Genomic DNA, 25,618 nt, shown 5'->3' on the forward strand with positions numbered 1-25,618 from the left:
GGCCCCTGCATATGCAAATCTCTTCATGTACCATTTTCGAAACAAATACGGTCTTGAAGCATCCACATTGGTCTACCAGACTCCTAGTCTGGAAATGTTACATAGACAATGGTCCACATTACGGGTTTGGCAGTAGCCGTGCCTGTAAAAAAGGCACGGCTGCCGCTAGACCCGTGATTTTACCAGCACCCGCATATGGGCAATTATCGGGTCATGCTGAGGTCGGCGGACTCGGTAATTGCCCATTCGCAGGTGCCGCAATAAGGGACCCCCCCATCCCCATTCGGCTCCATAGGGCTGAATGGGAATGGATAAGGTGGTAGCACCAGTACCGTTAACAACGGTATTGGTGCTACAGTCCTGTCCTGCTCGCGGGTGCCGGTACGGCCACAAGCAGAATTCATAGTATGGCAGTACGGTAGCAACGGTGCGGGTAGCGCTGCCGGCACCGTTGTTACCTTACCGCCATACTTGTAATGAGGCCCAATATATTTATCATCTGGAGAGGTGACCGTAGTGAATTGGATGAATTTTTGAAATAAATTCTGTGCCAGCGCATACAGTTCACAATGGTCGGTACACCAAAATTACACTTTCTGGATGTGGAATTGGAAGTCAAAGAAGGAAATCTAATAACCAACATCTTCCACAAACAAACCAACGTCACAAATTCCTTACACTATTTGATTCAACATCCTGGACACTTAAAAGACAACCTTCACTATTGCCAATTCTTGAGATTGAAATGTATTATTTCGGATGATGAGATATTGGTGGTGGAGAATGAGAAATTAGCCACCAAATACCGACAAAGAGGATAACCGGATAGTGTAATTGTGAAAGCACAGTCCAAAGCCAGTCTAATGTCACATGAAGATCTTCTTAAGAGTAAAACTAAGTCAAGTTAGATCCTTTTCTTGCATACTTTGAAATATTCAGTCAGTCACCATGTGACCTGACTCATCAAAAAGAATTGGAAGCTCATACAATTGGACTCACTATTGCAAAAACTCTTTCCAAGCCTTCCATTCATAGCTTACAGAAGACGCAGAAACCTCAGAGACCAATTAGTGAAAGCCATAAGAACAAAGCCTAACCCACAAACCATACTACCAAACAACAAATGTGGCACATTCCGTTGTCTACACTGCAACAATTGCAATAGCATAATTAAAGGCAAATATGTGACGCATACATGGACTGGAGTGAAGATCAGGCTCAGAAATTTTGCAACGTATGACTCAAGCTGGGTCATCTATGGCTTGAGCTCCCCATGTGGCATTTTCTGTGTCGGACAAACAACCAGAAACATCAAAGAAAGATGTAACGAAAATCAGAGCAATATAAGAACGACGAAACCACGTTCACCAGTGATGAGGCACTTTACTGAGCAAAGACACATTGTAGCCCAATATAAATGCATGGTCTTGGGAGAGGTACGCAAATCCAATAGAGGTGGGGATTTTGCCAAGAGACTTCACCAGATAGAACTTTATTGGATAGAGAAACTAGACAGCCTTACCCCTAGTGGTATGAATGAGGAGTTCTACTTGGGACAATTTCTATGAACAAACATTGTGTACCCATATCGAGATATTTTCTATATGCACAGAAATGCCTACCTAGGAACACGTTTCTTCAGGAACAAAGATTGTGAATCCATAATTGACACATCTGTTGTATGTATATGAATTCCCACTAGACTTTAAGCATGATCTTCCTTCTGATACATTATCCTGGAGTACCTCCAGTCAGGTAATATGTACCTCATATTGATATAGGGGAGCGCTTATCCCCCCATATTGCCTTGATCTACATTTTTACAAACCTGTTCATTGAACACTCCTTGTAGTCTGTTGATTTTGATGGCAGGCTATGCCAATAGATGCGACTAACAATGCATAAGATTGACTTTGCTTCATGTCAATAAATAGTTCTCACTAGTGAGAAGTCTCCTCCGGTATCCGTTAGTTTTAACACACTAGGGAACGCATGACTCAGCAGATTAATGTATTCTCTACGGCACGATGTGGCCATTAAGAAGATCAATGCTTTGGAGCTTGTAGACATTTCTTTACCAGGCTACTTCCATATTAGATTGCTGACTACTGTGTGTGATAGCATTATTATGACATTATGATGGCCTTTAGAAGACTTTCCGCCGCACTTTGTTTACATGTGACTTCATCGTGCAGTACATCTCTATTTTAGGTGGCCATTTTGGAATGCCGTGACGAGGAAGGATCAGAGGATGAACGCAGGAAGTTTTCGGCAGCAGTACACTCTGTAAGCATTTATCTTGACTCTCAGTTCAGATTGTAGTAAGCCTGTGAGCCATAGGGGCGTGCTGTTATATACACTAATGGGACTTATTCCCCGCCCCTTGTATAGGCACAGTTCCAACTCAAAAAGTAGAATCCATCGAGAGACGTGAATCTTATAGTTACATCCCTCTCACATTGGAATCTCTGCGCGAGGTAAGATCGGTTACAGATTGTATGCACACCTGAGATTGATGCACATTTTTGAGCACATGTGATACTGAATGTAGGCTTTTCATAGAGAGAAGCAGAGGCACAGACAGGGTAGGGCCTGAGGGACAAGGCCCACTCAAAATCTGTAAATGCCCACTTGCTGAGCACTGTTGATGCAGCCCGCTATTGGCCATTCCACTGCCAGTTCGAAGGGCAAGATGGGAAGAATAGTCTAAGCACTTCATGTCCTGATCTTGTCAAAGTTATTCTGACTGCACAAGGAGGAAAAACTGGCACTCTTTGGCAAGGCAGGACTTCATTCAACCAGATTCTACAGCAATCCCACTACCTGACTCCCTGCCACTACTGCTCTGAATGGAATCTGAGCAGGCACCAGTCGCCCACCTGATTCCTGCCTCTCTCCGATCTCTCTGGCGACTGCTGATCATGGGACATTCCCAGCGTGGCACAGCCAGGCTTGTAGTTGTATGAGCCTGTCCTTTTGAGTCAGCCTGAGTGGGAGAAGCCGGGTGTCCCGGAACCCCACTGCTGTGGCACAATAGCAAGACTGGGGCAGTGTTCACGCATGGTGGTGCAATGCCTCATTTCCGACCTACCTCATCAGTTTCATGAGACTACCAGTGAGCTGGAGGCTTGGAGTCAGTGAGCCATCAACCCTCGAGGAGTCTCATTGGCAGTGAAAGCACAGGAAGTAAATGAGCCAAGAAAATGCACAATCCCGATTCTGCTCATGACAAAGGAACTGGGATACCGAGTGCTGCTACTGGACCTGCAAAGGTTAAGCACCGGGTTTCTCCATGGCTCCAAATTTGTGGAGGACCATTTGAAGGAGTTTACTGAATCTTGCAGAATCACTAGTCTCTGAGATCCAAGAGCTATGCAATTGATGAGCTAAAGAAAGGTCATGATCTGGTACTAGAGGCTTCTTGTTGATCAATGCATTCGCCAGTTTGCAGAGTTTAATCGACTCCAGTCACGACTGGCAATAATCTTCGTCGAGTCTTTGAAGCATGAGATTGAAGTTGACTACATAATGGTCGGTCCATGTAAGTGGGAGAATAGCGGGACCTGTGTTCGCAAAATGGAGCCCAGTGTATGGCCTGCTATTCATGTAAGGCCCGTTTCACCGTGCAAGAGACCTACAATGACTACATTAAGATGCTGCAAGGCAGTAGGCATGGAGACACCCTCACACCACTCATTGAAGTCAAGATGAATAACAAAGGGAGGAACGTGAATGAAGAAAACATTGTTCCATGAAATCAACAAGCATGTGAGAAAAATGGGAATCGGTTTTGAGCGGCCTATACATGAACAGAAAAGTAAGCTGACGTTTAGGTGTAAAATTAGAACCTGCCATGGAACATTCTGCTTGTAAAACACATGATGGTATAGAAAGTGCAGAAAAGCTATTTTGATAGATGAAGGCCAATCCACTCCCAGTGGGGAGTAAGATGATTAGTGCAGAGTATTCTGTATTATGAGACTAAGTCCTGAAGTGTCTGTGAGACGAAGGTAAACCAGGTCCTCATAAGAAGAACTGGTTATTAACCCACCAGTACGTAAAATAAATTATTACAGCAAGACTGGGCTAAAACCAATGAGAAGTTGGCTACCTACAATCTTTATAAGGAATATGCAAAGCTGAATTACAAAAGGGATTATACGTTTAAATACCTGCTTATTTTTCCCTGTTCAAGAAAAGAACTCTCTGGAGAGAGTCAGTGGCTGGAAAACGGGGCCGGGGAATAAAGACTACAGGTTTTGTGGCAAAAACAATCTAAGAGTGGTGATGGGGTGCACTGCTCTAAAGGAAGACATAGTTACAAATCTGGGAATAACCAAAGGTAACGAAGCTCTTTGGGCTAGTCTGATGGGAGGTGACCTACAAAGTTTGATGTTGGCTATATGTGGGTTTCTTGGAATCATCGTAAAAAAGCTGCAGCTACTAAACTTAGGGGACGCAATTGAAGAAAGGTATCTGAAGCAAAATCCTCGCCTCCCTTTAGTTTCCCCCCTTGCTTCTTTTTTCTTCTACTAATGTGCTATTCCATGTGCAGTGTGTGTTTTATTCGGTTTTTTAGACTTCCTTATACTTGGCCTTCTATCTTTTTCTTACATTCTGTAAAGAAATGTATTTTATATTCTCTTAAGTGGTTCCTTTTTGTTTCTCTTTTTTTTAATTATTTCTTTTGTGCTTCTTTGCTTTTCTTTTTACTAATGAAGAAATATATTATGAACTTTGTATTGCTGTTTTAAAAAAATGTGTTTTGTGAAAGGTTTCCATTTGCTTGTCTGTGAACACCAAATCACAATAAAAAAATCAAATAAAAAAATGGCAATGCATGTATGCGTAACAGCAGTAGGAAACGCCTAAGCTCTGGGGCTGGGCATAGTCATAGGTAACGTTGCATCTTCCTATATAAATGGATTACCATAGAGGCAGCTTAATAGCTTTTCAAACTTTTCTAAATGGAGGTAGTTGTTGTACCAGTGCCATCTATTACGTTTTCTCTCAAATACTTGTTTCATTTTACCACACGACTGGGCAACCTCAAAATTAGGGTATCACTCAATCTTTGCAAAAAGGTCTTCAATCAAACTAGAATAATTTCTCCCCTCGTGGGCTTTTCCCTTTACATGATTATCTCCAATACACGTTAGAAACCTGCATGCAGGAGTGAGTCATACGTGATTTTATATAAATTAGACCCCTGAGTGGTAATGCAAGTTATCAGGTGATTGGAGCCTCCCTTGCGTATTGCACTGTTACACCTAAACAGACAGAAAAGCGTAACAAGTCTTACGGAGCGTATCTGCGAGTAGCGGAATACCAGCAGAGGGTGAAATGAAGGAAGGAATCCAGTACACAGGCGAGGTTCGGCAGCAGCTGATCTAATATGGAAACAGGACATAGAACAGAAGAAGTCTGTGTGGCGTTCTGGATTGTCAATATTTTTTTTATTTTTGTTTATTTGTATAGCGCACAAGACCCGAGGGCAACCGGGCGCAATAGTCTGTCCGTAATGATGCACCAGGGAATAGACAAAAGGAGGTCCGATTAAACGTAGCCGTAGTCAGGAATCAGTATCTGAGTTCAAAAAGTTAGAGTAATGCTACAAATAGAAGTGTAGCAATGGCGCGGAACGCAACTTTTAAACTGAAGAATGAAGGTTGAGTTTGTGAGGCTGCGTGGCGTGCGCAGACAGCTGACGTGCCACGTGATGCAGTCTAAGCGCTGTGCATCTCCACGGCAACTTCACCATTGCCAAACAGGAGCAGCTAAGCAACGGGCCACAGGAAACACACGCCTACAAGCGCGAGGAGCAAGCAACCCCTTAGGTGTAACACCAACACAGCAAAATCTAAAATCCTCATATTCTCCACTTCAGATGGACACTTAATGGTATACCTATTGAGAGGACATCTGAAATACGTTACTTGGGGTATGACCTGTCCTATGTTTCATCTCTTACAAATTTGCATAATTCACTCAAGCAGAAATCAAGACCTCTTACATCACAACTAAAACTCATTTACAGAAGGTACTGCAAGATTTCCGTTATTCCTGCTATCGAATTCTACTTACTCAAAGCAGAAGCTATTCTTTTATACGATTTGGATATGTGCCTCCTCGATATTGATAGCATTTTAAACTCCATTCAAGCGCAAATGTGGAAACGCACATTGGCGTTGGCTAATTTGCTACCAAATGCTTGTATACGCCACAAATTGGGCTTGTAATCCCTGTCTGCACGTTTCCATTGGAGGCAACTTAGTACCTATGCTTCTTAATCCACTGAGAAACTCGGTCTACAAAGATCTTTCAAAGATGCTTCTGGAATCAAATCCTCCATCCATGGTGTGGTTTGGCATAAGAGTGAGAGAGATTGTGGATAGTATTAGCATCACAGCTCATCACCTCACTGTACGACCTGCCTACGCAAAAGAAACTTTATGAATACGACTGGTTGTGTACAATTGATGAAATTGGAGGTTACAAAGCGTACCATGAATATTCTAAATTCACGAGTAGAGGACACAAGACTGATGTATTTGGTATGCTTTCCTTGTGAAAAAGCATGCACTACATATATGAGGTTCAAACTTATTCAGATGCACACACTCGAGCGCATCAAGTATTGGCAACCTCACATACTCAGGCACATGTTGATTCAGCAAACATAATTCTAAAATCGAAACCTTAAAACATCTAGTGATCTACTGTCCACATTATGAAATATTGAGATTTTTGCACCTGGGTGAAGTATCTATAGGCAACACTACTCAATCGAGGGAACTGCTATGGTCAAGATGTATGGGGGAACAAATAAATCCTTGATACTCTCCCTAGCTCACATGTTAACTATAATTGATGCTGATTTGTCTAATTATTCGATGACAGCATGACCATAGTCTTTTAAGACATATTTGGCCGACGATGATTGCATAACATCTGGCATTGTACCACTTTCAGACACAAGACACCGGCTTGCTCTATCTTTCTTCATGGATGACTACTGTATGTGAAAATCATTGCCGTGGGCATTGCGGATGTGGGTTTGTGATTAATGTCATGCCATTGATTCCATGATGTCATCAAGGTGAAATCATTTTTAACTTTGATATAACATTTATATGCTGTCTCAACTCTTTAAATAGGAATCTGCTTCAGAGTATCAGAAGATATGTAAATGCATGGTTTAACCGCAAGGATAGTGGAAATAATGTATGGTGGATATTCTTGCATATCTTTTGTACTTGTATTGGATTTAGGCAGATTTGAACCAAAGAGATTTTGTATTGATTGCACTGTATATTTTGACTCTTTCCTTTAAATGGTTTTTATGAAGAAAGTAGTAATTTATATGCAAATTTGAAGTGTATTTTATTCTGGAAAATTATGTAACTCTGTTTTGTTTTGTAAATCAAGAACAAATAAAAAAAGAAATAAGGTGGGTTTTGTCAAGATTGATCACCGGGTCGTGATCAAGCACAAACTTGGCCAATTCATACCTGAGATGGTACGAGCAAACATAATCAGGTTGTCCGCATACAACATAGACACCATGCGAACGTCCCCAATCTTAGGAGGGCACCAAGATATAGACTTCAAACAAGACGGTAGGTCGGACATGCACAGATTAAACAACAGTGGAACCAAGACACATCCTTGCTTGACTCCCCTATTGATCTTCACCCAAGTTGTCACAGTACCCCTATTATCCAAGCGCACAGATGCCCAATTGTTTTCATGTAGCTCCCTTACCATTTGCAACTGCCAAGTAGGGCATCCCAACTTCCCCAGTTTGGCCGATATCAAGCTGGTCAAACGCTGATTTAAAATCAACAAAAGCCATGTAAAGGGCAGGTGCCCTCTTAGAACGAGCCTCCTGGATTATGTGGTCAAGTGCTCTGATATTGTGAACTGTACCTGAGCCTACCCGGAAGCTTGTCTGAAAAGGATGGAGGATGTTATTTACCTGCACCCATCTCATCAACTCCCTCAAAACTAAAGTAGCAAAGAGATTGCCAGGGACGTCCAACATGAACAACAACCTGTTATTGTTGACATTTAACCGATCTCCTTTCTTGTACACAGGTATATAAAAAGGTTGCTGCCATGAGGATGGCACTGCACGCTCCCTGCAAACCCTTGCAAACAATATCAACAGCACCTGTGCCCAGTTGTCTGGGTCACCCTTTAGGACCACGTTTGCCAGACCATTCGGGCCAGGTGATCTTGAACTCTTCAGTTTCAAGATTGCCTCCATGATCATGTTGTATCCCAACGACAATGGCCAAGGAGCACCAGTGTCCACCAAATTGGTAACCAAGGATGAACCTGAACATTTCCTGCCCACATGCTTCCACCAAGCTTCACCCGGAATGGGGTTTATCCATTTTTTTCCAATTGGAGCATTGGTCAATGCCAACATATCCCATATTGTACGGTATTACGTTTTTTTAAATGGTGACATATTTTTCCCAGACCTTCCTATGCTTGTTTACTTTGTGAGATTATAGCCAATATCTATAGTCCTTGACAATAGTAGTGATTTTCTTGACCGCTATATTGGTCAAGATTCTGCCCTTAAACCTGGCTCTGTCCACTCTAATGGCCCTCCTTTTAAGGTGTTTTGCATTTTGTATGTTAATGTCAAACTGCTTGAGATTCCTTATCCCACGGGTAACCGTTGGGGTCTGGACTCCCACCCCCACTCTGTGTACAAGAGCAATCAACCACTTCTCAATATCATTGGCTTTTTTAACCCTGTAACTTGTGCCAGCCAAGCTCACCCATAGGAAAAACTGACCTAGGTAATTTGTCAGGGTTGGCCTTAGTCCATCTGATGGCATTGCCAGCAGGATTTGATGCTTAGTCCCCGCATGCCTGAGTTCGGGCCTCTAAGGTGCCCACATCAATCTCAAGGATTAGCATAGTTTGATCACTATGCTGGCTGGAACAGATTTCAAGGATCGAACCATTTCTAACAAGGTGTTATTCGCTCCAAAATAGTCCATTTTTATTTCCACTAGACCACGTGTAGGCACCTGGGTTATCACCCACTGCCCGCCCATTCTAAAGTATCATGTCCCAATCCTTGAGCTTAATGAGCCACTGTGATCCCTGAGCATTTGAAATAGAAAATTACATAGAGCTGAATTAATTCATATGTTTGTATTTTGGGGCACACTTTTTGTCTGTGCATCTGGTATTCCAATCTCCACATAGCACCACTGGAGTGTCAGCTGTCAGCTCACCCCATTGTGTTAGAATTAGATCTAAATATTCAAATACAGCCTCAGAGACTAGACCACCAGGGGGGTCGTTTACATTGACAATCAGTACGCGCCTGTCAGCGTCTTCTTGTGAGAGTTGGACTTCAACCGCTGGAACATTCCCACCAGGGTCCCTTGGCAAGACCAGTGTAGAAACAATCCCAATCAGCAAACCACCTTTCGGTCTGCCATGGAGACCCTTTACAGCAGCAGTCTGATAAATGACATGGCCGTCCATCTTAATGTCAAAAGATGCCAGAGTCTATTGGAGAATAAATATATCATGGCTGTTATCTCCGCCAAAGAGCCAGAGTCTTTAACCAAGTGGGGAAAAACCCCAGGAGTTCCAGCTTAGAATCGTCATACTTCATTGGGTTATGCCAAATCTAGGCAGGAATCGCTGTAGCCAGTCCCAACCCTAAGCATCTTCATACTTCTCATTCATTTTAGTGTGGGCTTGTGGGTTGACGATGTTAAGTCTACTGACTTTAATCGATGGATGTTTACTTAAACATAAGGCGCAGTAAGGTAGAACCATTGGATTAGCAATTTCTGTATCCAGAGCAAACCTAAGTATTTTAGTGAGGCTTGATGTCATCGCACTAAGGTCGCTGTTTCTGGGAGACAACAATGTATTCTGGATAATTTGCTAGAGAGAGTAATCAAAGGTTCCACAAAGTCAAAATCACACGAGGACAGTAATCTCAAATACGGAATGTATGCAAAAGTACCATCAACGCAGATTGATGTAGGTTTTGATTCTCTTTGGTCACATTCACTGAGCCGAATAGTGAAGACTTTAGGATCAAGAACCTCGTCAACCGGTGATACACTTTTGTAAGCCTGGTTTGGTATACTCTGCTCTGCGACTAACGGTCCAAGGGCAGGGGGCTGACAGATATGCCCTACCTGGTTCTCCGTCTGATCGATCTCCTCAGGGTCGCTGTCAACAGCTAACATCAAGCCCAATGGTTGCGCTGCACCATCTTCTTTAACTAGCCAGCTTGTTAATGAACAACCAAGCTGTGCAGACCTCCTTTATTTACAAGCTTCATTTTTCCTTAAGTTCTTTGATTTAAGTCTTTGGACAGGCTCTAAGGGTAGCATTCAGAGGGTGTGATGTTATCTCAGGGCTAAAACCATAAGGAGCCTGTGGTACCCTTTTGTTTTTAAGCGCCCGCTCCTGAAGGTGCTTCGCAAGTCATTGTTGTTTGCTCGTTGGGTATGAAGATGGTTAGGGAACTTCCTCGTCATTCTGAGAGCATTGTTCCTGATTTCCTAATGGAATAATGTCAATCCCATTCTGCAATGGACTCAAGACAGGATCAATTGGACCTGCTGTTCTCTTAATAAGTACTGGAACAACCAAGTCATGCAGTTGTGAGATTACCTCACACTGTCGTTTGAGGTCCTCATGAATTGCACCATACAAGTTAAGTAAGATTTTAACAGCAAAGTTTAACACTCCTGGATTTGAATATGTTGTTGAAACTTCATTGTCAGTATTGTTGTTACGAGGGAGTGGCTGATGGTTAACAGGCAAGAGTAGAACTGTGTCCTTGCTGGTGTTGTAAACCAGTTTAGGACTCTCCGAACATCTTTGTGGAGTCATTGGTTGCGGGAGAGCCTCACTGGATATGTTTCCTTCAGTCACTTCCAGGCGTCATGATTGTTTCTTCCCTTAGTACCAAAGCGAGGCAGAGATTCAGAAGTGAATTATTGACAATATCATGAAATGTGCCACTAATACGCTCTTGTTGAGTAACCGTACAATCCAATGTTAGGGGCAAAGCATGAGGCTTAGACGTCTTAGAATAGAACGTTGTGATTTTAACCTGCTTCTTTTCAAGAATCGGATCAGCCCACCCCAATACCTCCTCATCGGCCTCTTCCTCTTTTATCATCTGGGGAGGCCGAAGCTATCGTATCATTAAACCGTTGTTTCCCGGGCCATTGGCCGTGAGTAATGCTCGCCTTACTATAGAGTGAGGGTTACCCCGGCTTCCGGGGTGTTTTTGTTTGTTTATTTGTTTGTTTGGTAATGCGCACCAAACCCTCAGGACAGCAGTTACAAGAATACTTGAAGCTTAGTTACAGAATACAGATCATTACATGAATCATAAACATTTGTATTACATACAATTGGGTAGGGGATACACCATACCAGATAGTTACATTGATGGGGATAATGGAGGTAGACACATATAATCGTGCAGATTTATGCAAAGGTCAGAGGCCCAGGTGGTAAGCAGTTTCTTAAATGTCATTAGTTTGCAGCCAGTTCAGCAAATTCCTTCTAAAGCTAGAGTATGGTTGTTCCACTCTGATGGAAGCGGGCAAAGCATTCCAGGAGAGAGCAGCTTTGACAGGGAAGCTAGTTCCACCAGCTTTGGAGAGTCTACATCTGTGAATTTCTAGGCAGAGGTGGTTGGAGGATCTAGTGTGGTGAGTCGGGATTTTTCTAGTCAGTCTGGCAGAGAAATAGGGGGTAGCAGCGTTGTTGAAGCATTTGAAGGTGATGGACGCCACTTTGAGTAGTATCCTGTTGCCAATTGTTAGCCAATGCTGGTCTCCTCTGAGATTGGAAATATGCTCTCTACATGGTATATTCAGGGCTGCTCTCAGAGCATTATTTTGTAGTATTTGAATTTTGTTGATGGTACTTTTGTTAGCGCCAGCATATAAGGCACTACAATAGTCTAGCTTAGACATTATTAATGCATTGGCAAGCGTGATGCAGCTAGATTTGTATAAATATGGTCTACAGGTCCTCATTAATTTACAAGTAGAAGCTGTAGATGAGGCCATGGAGCTAACTTGTTTTTTTAAATATAGTGTAGAATCCAGGTAACTACTTTGATTACGTTGCCATCGATAGTAAATGCAGCATGGTTGGGGCTTAGTTTTTTTAGATTAGAGTCAGAGCCCAAGATCAGAATCTCAGTTTTGTCATCATTCAGGCAGAGTCTGTGTGAGGCCATCCATGCCTGAATGAGGAGGTATATCCTGTTTACCAGCGCCGAGTCTTCCACAAAGTTGCCCGAGAGGGGAATGAGGATTTGAGTGTCGTCGGCATAATTACTATATGTAACACCCAGTCGGTCAAGTTTGTCGAAGAGTGGCTTGGTAAAGATGTTATACATTGTCAGTGAGACGCATGAACCTTGTGGAACACCACAGGTAATTTGGGTTGGGTCTGCTGAGGCCGACGGGGAGAACACTCTCATCGTACGGTTAGCTAGGAAGAATTGCACCACAGTGATAATATAGACGGCTCACTTCAGACTTGGAGCTCCGTTAAATGTGGGATCAAAGTCACCCATCTGGAATGCGCCCTAAGCCGGGGAGAGATATACTTCCCTACCTCACCTACCAGAACACTGCCAGAACACACTGCGCACACCGCGCACGCTCTGAGATGTGTGCAGGTTTTTAAGGTATTGCCAGTCTCCACTTCCAAAACAGCAATCACTGGTGAAAGACTTTGCACAAGTCAACGTAGCAAGGGAACTTCCATAACACACCGTGCACACCGCTTACATTATGTGATCCTGAGCAAGTCGCCTTTCATCGCTGTGCCTTATTAGATAGGAAAGTATAGATTAGATAGAATATTAACTATCGGTAGAGAAAGCCTCACTTGTATGGATTAATACTCCATAGTGTACTCATAAATAATTTTAGGAATTTATGTTAAGCCTGCTGGTGAGGAAGCGGGATGGCAGGTGAGGGTCTTGTGTTGTGGGGGGTGTGTACATAGGGTACAGATATGAGTTTTGTATTGTGTTGTGGGCTCGGGATGCAGGATGCCATAGTCATGCCATCTCATGGTTGACTCTGGGAGCGAACTCAGACTCCCTGGTTCAGCAAAGGCTCTGCTCTACCAATGAATTCTCTAGCTTTGCCACCTCTTTACATTATTCTAAAACTAAAGATGAGATGGGAGGGGATGTAGCTTGCTATCAAATTACAAACTGCAACACATTGAAAACTGGGCTCAAACCCCAGTTTTCCAATTCCACTAATTATATTATCCTGGGAAAATAATTTTACTATGTTTGGTAAGTGAGAGAATTTTCAGGGGTCAGGGTCTCTAAGAAACCACAAACATAACTGAAAAAGATGTTGTATGAATCGAAGGCAATGTCAATAATGTCTACTATATATACCTGAGAATGTACGGGGGAGAGGCTGGTATTGAGTTTACTTGTTATGGAAGTTGGGGATGCTGCAGTGTGGGCTTGGGCCATTGCACTATGGGCCAGAAAATTGAATGTGCCTCTCCAGGCAACGTGTTGCCAGTCCTCCCCTGCCCCCATGTCTCCTTCTCTGTCTTCCATCTTCCCTCTCATACATTCATTCCTCCCATCCTATTGGATCTGCCCAGGTGTTGAAGCAGTAGACTCCACGCCTCCAACCCTGTTCTACTCCTGGCATCGTTTCCACACCTCGCTTCCAATAAGCTCCTCCAAGGTGATTTGTTTTTCATCCTCCTTAACCTTCTCCCTGCTTCCCTTCCCCCTTACCTTTCACTCTTGTCCTTCTCATATGGGTCTTCTCTTTCACCCTCCTTCACGTTGTCCTCTTCTTTTTCTACCTTCTTGTTCCATTGTTTCTTCACCAATGAAAAGAAGTAAGTGAATCGCTTCTCGTCATTCCTTCTTGCCTCTGTTTTAACTCTTTATTGTTCACCCAAGGAGTTGAGGAGGCCCTACACCCTCCTCCACTTCTTCTTTTCCTTTGGCTGTTTTCACCACTCATGCCTTGTCATTTTTCTTCCTCCTCCTCCTCTTCCCCCTCCCCCTCCCATCTGATTTGATCCTTCCACCACTTCTGCTTTATTTTCTCTCTTTCCAGGTCTGTGCATGCTCTTTTCTCTCTCGCCCTCCTCTTCTCTCGGCTTCTGATCCTCTGCCTTCTCTTTCTTCTCGCTGTCCCCTTCTCTCTTTTCAGTAAGGCCACCCCTTTGCACCTTCCTGCAACTCCACTGGCAATGAAAACGGGCTGCTTTTGTAGCATTGCAAATCTGCCATCTTTCCTGACTAGGGGATTATTCGCTTTAGCCTATGCCAGAGATTCCTGGTCCTGACCTCGTGGGATAGAAGGCCTGGGCCAGGCACTGTCCTGCCCTGCCCTCACCCCCTACACCCACAGCATATTCTCTCCATCCCCATCACCCAGACGGAAACGCGCCCTGACCTCGCTGCGAATGGGCGTCCCCAGGTGCAGGACCCACGGCGGAATCAGCAAGGTCTTTGCTCGCCTCCAGGTTTGGACTGGGGCATAACATTGGCTCGGGCACCATTGGAAAAAGTGCCCCAGTGTCCCACAGCAATACATTCCTTTTGTGACGGACTCCTTGAGTGATATGAAAGGGGGAGGTTTTGCTCAACAGTTCTGCAATTTCTGGATTATAATTTTAAAGGATATGTGTTTAGTAAGACTTGCTAGTTGCATAGTGAAGTAATGCTTCAAAGTAGCCCACTTTGGCACAAAAAACGGTCCCGCACTACCATGTTGTATTTTCACTTTGGGCCTTGCGCTATAGGCCAGTCCGAGCCTTCTTGCCTCTCTGTCGTGACATAAAACCGGAAAACTCGGTTACTGATTTTTGGCATCACTCTGTGAGTTGCAAAAAAACTCTTTATACTAATTTAACACCGCCTGTTGAGCTAGTGCGGCTTCAGTTGTTTCTTTGAAGACCTGTCCTTTTTTACTACCTGCCCCTTCCTCTCGGGTTCTGTGGGGTGGACCTGGTGTGATGAACGCCGCCTTTCTTCCTTTCTGTATCATTTCCCAATCCATGTTTGAGAATGGACCGTATCTCGCGTCGAGCCTTGTGTTGCATTTGCAGGAAACGCGTCGTGATGTATTTGAGCCACCATAGTAGTCACGCAACCTCTTTTTTCATAAGGGTTTTCTCCAAATGGCCTTGAAGTGCCAAGCAAAAGATGTTTCTGTGGGCAGCGGTCGGTGCTGCTGGTTTACGCTGTGTCTGCGGTACGTGTGTAGTACCAGTGTCCCATAGTCTTGGTTTGGCGGGCCTTTCCTTAAAGTCTGCCCATTCTACTTGGGTGTGCTTTTCCTGTGCTTGTGGAGAGATAGCTCCCATTCGTGCAGTGCTGCATGCCTGACTGCTACTCAGGATGTATTGTCACTTCCGGTTGCTTTCTTCATTGCATTCTGGGGGTGCTCCCAGGAAGCTCTGCCTGTCTATTTTATCATTTGGGAATGTTTTCAAGAGAAAAGTGGTATTCCTTTTTGCTTTTAATGCAAGGGACGCTGTTCAGGGAGAATGCTTTACTCCGTTGTGTGGCCCATTCTGTTTACTAACCGCTCGAGGACTGTTTGGTGCCTGACATATCTTTCCCATAGATATGCCCTGAAATGTGTAGGCCAGCGTTTCCCCCTCTATAGCAGGTTAATGTTTCTTTCTACTTGTTTGTGGGATTTGGAGGCGAAAGCAGTGATGTGAACAGTTTTGCTGTCTTTGCACGAAGCAGCGCCCAGCTGTGGCCTCCATTGAGACAGTTACGTGCAGCCTCATATCGAAAGGTGGCAAGCAGGGTGCATTTGGGGTATGTCTTTGTTGTGTTGCATCCCACCTATACACATACCGCCTGTTGGGGGGTGCTCCGGGTCACCGGGCAGCCCCCATACTCATGTCGGGTTCACCCGACGTGTCCTGCTGTGCCGCGATCACGCCGCGGATAATGTCGTGGGCATCACCCCACGGCGCTCCAGGTCACTGGAGCCCACACAGAGCTGGGGTCACCCAGCACATGACGGCTCCGGCTCTGGGGGCGCCCAGGTCGGGGTTGCCACAACAGCCATGCTCACATGGCTCCCCACACTTCTTGGGACGGCGTTGCCCGGCAGGGGCACCGTCCTTGTGCTGGGCCCCGTCCTCTGGCCTAAAGCACGCGGTATGGCGCCAGGAGGGCGCGGCACAGGAACGACACCGGAGTCAGTTTCAGTCTTGACTGACGAGCCGGAAGCAGCTCGTCTATCTTATTAACTTGGTCACCAACCATGTGACCACACCACACACTGGGAGATACCATGCCCCCTTCACAGGGGTGCCATGCAACACCGCCGAACATTTATGCGCTAAAGCACTCCTTTTTTTAGTGGTATTCTAACACAAATAATATTCTACTATTCCCACGTAGGATTGCAACTATCCTTCTCCTAAGGGAATGGGGCCTCCGACCAACTTTGTTTTGGGTGGAATGCAGGACTTTGGCGTTTCCCGAGTAATAGTACCTGCGTTCCAGGCAACTGCATTCCTCTCTTCCGAGTTGGTAACTGCGTTCCTTTAGCCTCATCAGTACTTTGTCCAGTGTCATCACGCTCTACTTCTGTACTAGCATGGACCAGGGTGTCTCCTCCCCCCTTAAATCACATTAAACTCCATACCCCTTTCTGCAAGAGCACTCTGTACCCCTTTCTGCAAGAGCAACACACTACGCCTGCTGAGCTCTGCTGAGAAAAGGCCTAATAGTAGCCCCATCTCTGCTATAGCTTCACCTGATGGTAGGCTCTCCTCAGGTCTCATTTTGTGAACACATTCTCGTCAATCAACGACGTCACGAGTTCTGAAGAGACGTATTTACAGATTACTACTTTGTTGAGGATCCTCAGGTTGAGGCTCTGTATCGCTTGTTAGATAATTCCTTTCGCGCGACCACATTGGGGCTCAGCCATTTGGTTGCCTCTGCTGGTTTGATGACTGTATTGCGTGTTAATCCATTCAGCACGGTTTTTCCCCTCGCGGCGTCCGTTACAGTATGCTTGTGCTTCACAGGGGTTGCTCCACTCAGAATGTGAATCACTCGGATACAGTCTTCAAGGGCCCCACTCCTTCGTGACTGTACAGAATGTTCCGCTCGTTTTTATCTTGCGTGATCATTATATGCTCTGCCTGCCTGGGTATAGGTCGATTTTACCGAAAAAGAAAATGGTTGCAATGACCAAAAGTTCTAAAAATGCTACCAACAAAGGTTCGAACACCAAAAGTTCGAACATTTGGTGCTAGTATTGTAAAAAAAAAAACGGGGATGCGGGGTTATCCTGCGCATCGCCCCGCTCACTATACTTTATGGTATAGTGAGCGGGGGTTGCAGGGGACACCCCCGCAGCCTTCTGTTAAAAAAGAAAAAAGAAAAGAAAAGGACCCTGTGGCGCCGGTTCCCGATCATGGAAGTGAAAGGGAACTGGCGCTGCAGGAACCCAGCGTGAAGATGAAGGTAAGTGGGGTTTGTTTATATTGGGGGTGTGGGTGGGGGTGTGCTGAGGGTGTGGGGGTGTTATGGGAATGTTGTGTGTGTGGGTGTGAGTATGTATGTGTGTTCGCATGAGAAATGTGCAAACTTTTGGTAGTTCGCACCTTTCACACGCAAACGTTTCGCCCACTGTAGTTTCAGCCGCGGGCAAATCACTTAGATTCCCTGCCTGTGGATCAACTTTGCCATTGAACATTCCATGATGTGGCCAGCTAAGAAACAGACATCCTCACCTGGCAGTGTATTCCCTTAACCCCTAAGTGCCAAAGGCGAGGTAGTTATTGCACCCTTGAAAGGAATGGTGCACCTTCTGTAGCCTTCCAACATGGCGTAATCAGCTTTGAAGTTTCCTGGGTCTATGCCAATCTTGTGTAATGTGCACTTGTCATCCATCCAAAGTGTCATGTGTTTCCTATGAGATAATTACCATGGGATACTAGCCCCCCACTATCACTTCACAGTAAGGCGTGGTCGTCGTCTGGCTGGGAGCTAGCCCGCCTGTGATATGTCCAGGCTACAGCTTTCTGCGACACACTTTCTTCTCTGTGTGCAATAAGTTTGACTGTCCACTCCTGCACCGTTGCAATGTGGCATCTTTTGATGAAATCAGAGCAGTCTCTCTCTCTTTCTCTCACTCTCTCACTCTTATAGACATCCCTGGCTTTCCATGCCTATTGAATGCTCTGCTGGTCCCGGATTTTGACCTGTAGTCCTTTTTCTCTGTTTCTCTTGATGCTCTATTCCTCACTATGCTCCCCGCCAGTGTTGTGGCTTGCTGCGCTATGGACCTTTCTGCGGTGTTCGTGCCCCTGGTCCCTCAAGATAATTTTTATACATATTCAACTGCAGAAAAATAACATTCCTCAGAACCGTAAAACATGCATTATCATTTTAATTTGAGCTACTAGGTGGTGAAAGCCTGAACTATCAACATTTGAGTACAAATAGGATGGAGCTGAGATGCTAAGCCCTATTGAGAATACCCGCCCAGTACCAGCCCCTCCCTCTCCAAACACTTTTATCAGGCTCCCATAGTGATTCTTAAGCTATTTTCTGAGAATTAATGGCTTATCTGCATCTGTAAATGAGCTCCCGGAGTGATAAAACAAGTGTGCTTTATATAGATTATGTGCTTCCTTGCATCTGTTCCTTGCACTGAATTCCCAGAACGCATTGGCAAAGCCAACAGTTTTGGCTTGGGCAAATTCATTTGCCAGTGACTACCACTATATGTCAACATACTTGCACCATTTCCAGCTGTTATCTTCTGACCAGGTTGTACCTTTATGGGAAATGCCTATCCCATGCATACACAGAGGCCAAAACTGTGTCGCGGCCAATGCTTGTTTGTATAGGGGTTCACTCAGTGTTGCACATTCAAAGTTGCCTAATCATTCTTCTCTAGCACTGGGGACCTTTAGCTCTATTGATGTTTTGGACTGCATCTCCCATCCCCTAATCAGCATAGTCAATGGTGAGGGATAATGGGAACTGTAGTTAAAATAATCTGGAGAGCCACATGCTGCAGACCCCTGTTCTAGCTCTGAGATTGAATTTAGAAGTATTTACAAGACACATAAATGAACATACCGAGTAGAGAGACCTCTGCATCTGGGCGCAGGTGTCTCTGAAGATAATAATTTGTATAGACCCTGGCCAGTGTGATAGGTAATTAGTAAAGCAGGGAGGGTGATAGATTAGGCATAGAGGAACGTTTACAGATGTTTACGCAAGGTATCCAGTGAATCCAACGAACGGAGGGAGAGAGGAAGCTTATTCCATAACTGCGCAGTCTAGTTTCCATCCACTCAACCTTGCAGTCAATGGGGTACATTACTATAAATTGTCAATGGCAGCAGAGTATTTGCTCAAGGGTGATTGATTGTCATTACACCAATCACAGGTGTTCTAGCATCTCAAATCTTCAGGACTACAATTAAAAAATCCAAAACCTGACTCTCCAGGAAGTGCAACTACTGTTTAAAAACAAACAAATGGGACTGGCCACCAGGGGGCGCACGGATGACTACCTATCCCGTGTGAGCTCCGTCTCCCATGGTCCGTGAAGTGATTTGAGCCCCCCTGTCGCGACCCACCCCACGGTGACAAACCCGTGGATTGGGCGTCGGAACATCCCCCCGCTGCACAGGATGACTACCTATCCCGTGTGAGCTCCGTCTCCCATGGTCCGCGAAGTGGTTTGAACCCCCACGTCGCGACCCACCCCACGGTGACAAACCCGTGGATTGGGTGTCAGAACATCCCCCCGCTGCACAGGAGAAAATCTGAGTAAAATCGGGTCTGGGAAGCCCAAGAAAATCCAATTTGCAGTCTCGCCGTGCTGGAACCCTGAAAGTGAAACCAAAACGACCCGACACGGCCACGCTGGAAGGCGGGCCTGCCTGGAGGGGAACGCTCGATTTTGAAGGTACCCGTCGGAGCGCCCCCCCCGGCCCGCAACCCTCAGTTCTGCAGTGCCTCTGCTGGCTCTCCGGCGCGGACCCCACTCCTAGCCCGCGGCCCGTGACTGGAGCCTTGGTGTCCGGTGGACTTACTAGACCCGCTCGCCTGCGAGTGCTCGGTGCGGGCGTGCGGCGCACTACGCGGCTTCAGCACTGACCATCACCACACACGGAAGCATGCTCCGATTCCTGCGGGGGTGGTGCGGGTCCCACTGAGAAGCACCCGATCCCCTCAGGGGGACTACAGCCTCCGTCGCCCCAAGCTCCATAGGTGAACAACACAAAGGAGTGGAGACTTGGCCCCCCCTCTGCAGGGAGAAACTGAGATGCTGAGGCTAACGTGCTGAGGACATAACAATCTGTATGACCCTGAAAATCACTTATAAGCCCTCTGCAATCTGGCACGCTGAGGCTGTATGGAAACAGCGCCCCTGTGAGAAGCAGTGTCACTCGCTCGCATGGACCCCGAGAGCACAACGCTAGGAGAGTAGATTGAAGCACATGACTAAAGACCTCCCAATTACCGCCCCCTCACAGGAACAGCGCTACATAGACGATCTGTTGGACACTCTCTATTCCGCCCGAGTGGACAAACGGGGACTTGATGCCCAGTCGATCTCAGCGCTACATCACGCACTTTGCCCTGGATGCCTATAGCACAGGGGCAAAAAAGGAGACCCCTTGAGAACACCGATGTGGGCAGAGAAGCGCAGCAAGTTTACATTGTAAACATAGGTCGCTGAAGGACCTAGGAAAAGAACTGAATCGCCCCTATCCTGAAGGTCCACTGGATGCATCCAGAGTACACCCCACAGGGCCCAGACTCCTCCACGAGTTGATCCTTGCTCATCGGGGTGCCCAGGGAATCTCCACACCAACTCCACATACACATCCCATACTGTTATGATGGCGACACGTGTCCGCCCCTTGTGATCGGCACTTTGAGGTCCTTGGTGCTCCTGACAGACGGCGATAACTCCAGAAACGAGGTACCAGACGCTGCCACAGCCGACCCTCCCACCCACGGAGCACAACTTTGGAAGTATCTTGGAAGGAATTGCTGCATGTCCCCACTGAATGCTCACCGCATACCCTGATGGCTATACGTCGTCCTGCACGAGATACCAAAGTTAGGGACCAGCCTTGAACCCGCAGTCCTGTATATCATCACAGAGGGTAGGGCCCCCTACTTAGGGGCGTGTGCCTCCTCTGATCCGGGTTGCACTGTATGGACCCACTTAATAAACTAGCCAGATTTGCTTACGACCCGTCCCCTCCGCTCAGCAGACCTACAGCAACTATGTCCATGGACACGTCAGAGGCGAGTGCTGCCGCCACCAAAGGAGACATCACCACGCTACTAAATGAGATAAAAAACATGGGGGCCAATCTGGGTGGTAAAATTGATAAAATCACCCAGAGAATGGACAGATTTGAGGAACGATTGGAATGTGTGGAGAATAATCAGGCTTCGATTGACACCCTTGAAACTCAGATGGACGTACGGATTCGTAACATTGAAAAAAGAGAGGTTGAGGCGCGGCTCAAGATGGATTATTTAGAAAACAGGGAGAGGAGGAACAACCTCTACTTTTTTGGCATTCCAGAGCGCAAAGGTGAAACTGAAAAGGACCTCAAAGACACCATCCACGACATCATAAAAATACTCACTGCTGATGAAGAAATTGATGAGCCTAAAACCGAACGTATACATAGAGCTGGCGGACTGCCTGGTGGCCCGCGTTCCGTCCTGGCCAGGTTTCATCGATACCAAGATAAAACCAGGATCCTTGAGAGGGCCAGGTCTGGGAGCCCACTCACAATGGGGGGGCGCCCAGATCACGATCTTTCAGGATTTATCTTCGCTAACACTGGCACTCAGACACCTATGCAGCCCTCTAACGAAATGGCTCAAGGAACAGGGCACACGGTACAGATTGGGTTATCCTTTCTCGCTCACCTTTGAGCACGGGAGTAGGAAAATAGTCTTACGCTCTGAAGATGAAATCAAAGACTGCATCGCTGACCTCCTTGGCACGGTCCGAAGGACAACGAGGGAGGCGATAATGAACAGCCGGGATCACAGTGGGAGCTCCAGGGCCCCAGGCGTAAGAGAGTAAAGGGATGGAGAAAATACAGGCATCCCAACAACACGCCCGACAATGAATAAGTAACAGGAAGTGTGTACGACTTGGCCTGACTACAGCCACGGCTGAAGAACAAGACACCTGCCCCCGCAGAGGTTGCGAAATGGCGAGATCCATCGTGTGGGTGCCACCGCTGGCGGGGCACCCCTCTGGAACGTGAGGCAACGTGACCTCTTGCGCAAGGACCCGGGGAACACACGTAACATTAAACTTTCACTAGTTTGTTGTTATTATTGTTGAAATTGTATAATGTTTGGGGTGGGGGGATCGAGATGGGGGCTCACCCTTAAATTGTGATGGTATATGTGACCGGGACCGTGAGGCAACGGTCCCCACTGATGGTCCGCCAACGGACTGCACAGTGTCATCCAGTCCGTTCTGGACGCTGTCAACACCAACTATGGCGGAACAGGAGGAAAGGGGAGAGGGGAAATAGTCACTTGGAAAATGTACACACGTTACTGGGCTCACTTCATTACATCACAGTCAAAGTGGCACTGGGAACTTGCATGTCTCACTGGCCGCAAGAGATGAACGATCCTCGAACAAAAATCACTGATGGCATCACTTGAGAAGTCTAAGGGCAAGGGTCTCCTCAGAATTGGGACTATCAATGTGAAGGGACTAAACTCGCCAACTAAGAGATCGCTAGTGCACAGAGAATTCTGCAGATCTGACATGGACATCCTCCTTATCCAGGAGATGAAATTTACAAGGGGGAAGGAGCGGAGAGTTCTGGGGAGGCATGGAATTCTGGGGCTCTGGCCCGCTCAGGAAAGCAGGGTTCGGAATCCTCATCAAGAAGGGAATTGGGTTTAAATTGGAAAAGACTTGGTCGGATGTGAGTGGTCGGGCCCTTCTAATAGTGGGGAAAATAGCTAGAGTTCAGGTCACAATTGCCACAATATACTCACCCAACAGTGGACAGGCAGCATTCCTTAGGAAAACGATCCCCCAAATTGTACTAGAAACTACAGGTCAACTCATCTTAGGAGGCGACTTTAACCAGTGGGTGGACCCTTCCGTAGACTGGAGAGCGGGCAAGCCGGACACGAGGGCCCAGCATAGAGGGGACCGTACCGAATTCACAGTCATGATGGACCTATATGACCTACGGGACGTGTAGAGGACTCTGCATCCTGCTGATAACGGCTTCACCTTTTATTCGAACCCCCATGGCACATTCACACGTATAGATTATATATTCCTTTCTCCTGACCTTGCAGAGTCCACAAATTATTCTGGAATCGTCCCGATAACATGGTCAGACCATGATATGGTCCTGGCGGATGTGAACTGGACCAACCTACCTGTCGCTGGAGGATCTTGTCGCTGCAATGAGTCCCTCTGGACTGATGTGGTGTTCAAAAACGAAATGGAGACCGAGATCGAAGAATATTTGAAGGTGAACAATAATGGGGAGGTCTCCAAGCAGGTGATTTGGGAAGTTGGGAAAGCTACTTGGAGGGGGATACTGATACGTGAAGGCTCCTCAAAAAAAAGGGAATGCAAGATCGTAGAAAACAAACTGCGTACTGAAATACACCAACTGGAGGCGGAAGTAAGAGATAATGCTGAGGTAGACCCCATTAAACTAGACATAGCCCACCGTAAAAGAGAAGAATTGCGATTACTGGAACATGGCCAGGTGGTGAGAAAATTACAATTCCTCAGGCAGACATACTACAAGAAGGGGGACAAGGCTGACGCACTATTAGCTGCCAGGCTACGGGCACGGAGAGAGGAACGTAAGGTGAGAGAGATAACAGGGACCACCAATCCCACGGCACACCCTCCTCACTCAATACCCGAGTGCTTTGCCAACTTTTACGAAAATCTATATACCTCTGAGCTGACCTTTGCCCAATCTGACATATCCTCCTACTTGTCCTCAATCACCATGCCTACAGTAACATACACAGAGGCCAAGCTCCTTGATACTCCAACAGTCGAACACGAGATACGTGACGCAATCAAACGGCTAACACTAGGGAAATCCCCGGGGGAAGACGGCTTCACGGCCGGCTACTACAAGACCTTTAGTGACCAACTGTCACCCTTCTTCACGGAACTCTTCAATGAGATAGTCGATTTGGGGGCCGCTCCGGACTCAGAAAAGCCCTCATTACAGTCATCCCCAAGGAGGGCAGGGACCCCAAACTATGTGGGTCATACCGCCCCATCTCCCTCCTCAAGATCTTTGCTCAAGTATTGGCCGCGAGACTGGAAACCCTAATGCCTAAACTGATCCACCCCGACCAGGTTGGGATTATTCTTGGGAGGCAAGGAGCCGACACTATGCGTAAAACTTTACACCTCATCCACGCAGCACATAGTCTACCAGATGATCCGGTTCTCCTATCCATTGACGCAGAAAAAGCCTTTGATAGGATGGAGTGGGATTTCTTGGGAGCGGTCCTCCAGAAAGTAGGGATAGGCCCAAATTACGCGATGGGATATGGGCAATATACGCCTCCCCCAAAGCATCAATATTTGTGAATGGGGAATACTCAAGGTGGTTTGCACTACAGCGTGGGACTAGACAAGGATGCCCCCTCTCCGCGATCCTGTTCGCACTCTCCCTTGAACCTCTGGCCCAAAAAATTAGAGAACATCCCCAAATGGAGGGTATACGGTTGGGAGGGACGGAATATAAAGCAGCGTTGTACGCAGATGATATCCTCCTACACGTAACCAAACCCAATCCCTCTATTCCCCATGCCCTAACTCTAATAGAAGAATACGGCCAACACTCCGGCTTCAAAGTAAACAAATCAAAGTCCATACTCTTCCCACTCCAAGGTACCCCCGACGAGAATGATGCCAAGTTCCTCCCACTTGGGCTCAACGTGGAGCACACAAAATTGCAATATCTGGGTTTCCAGATCACCAGAACCCTAGGGGATCTTTATGAAGCTAACTTCCCCCTTCTCCTCCGACGATTTGAGACAGATCTAGAGAAGTGCAGCAAATTGACAATTTCCTGGCTGGGGCGTATTAACGCTGTCAAGATGGTGTGCCTTCCCCGCTTTCTCTATCCTTTTCAGATGCTACCAATTGAGATGCCCAAAAAATTCTTCATAGAAGCCCGAAAGATCATGATGCGATTCATTTGGCAAGGGAAGAAACCGAGGATCGCATACAACACACGCATACTCCCCAAGAACAGAGGAGGGGTAGGTCTTCCCCAGTTGCGTGTCTTAATCCTGCACCTTACAGACCACAAACACCTACAATGGGTACAGATGGATAACCATTACATGTCCCCCGCTACAGTAGCAGAATGGCTATGGTCACCATACCAATGGGTCCAAAGGAAAATTAAACACCATCCCATACTGACTCCCATATGGAACATATGGCGCACTGGGAAAGAGATGCGAGATGTCACAACTTGGCCATCCCCGCTCAGTCACTTGTGGTCTCCTGGCGTAAATGACCACATT

Source organism: Ambystoma mexicanum, chromosome 3q (assembly GCF_040938575.1).
Source record: "Ambystoma mexicanum isolate Mex_15411 chromosome 3q, UKY_AmexF1_1, whole genome shotgun sequence".
NCBI lineage: Eukaryota > Metazoa > Chordata > Amphibia > Caudata > Ambystomatidae > Ambystoma > Ambystoma mexicanum.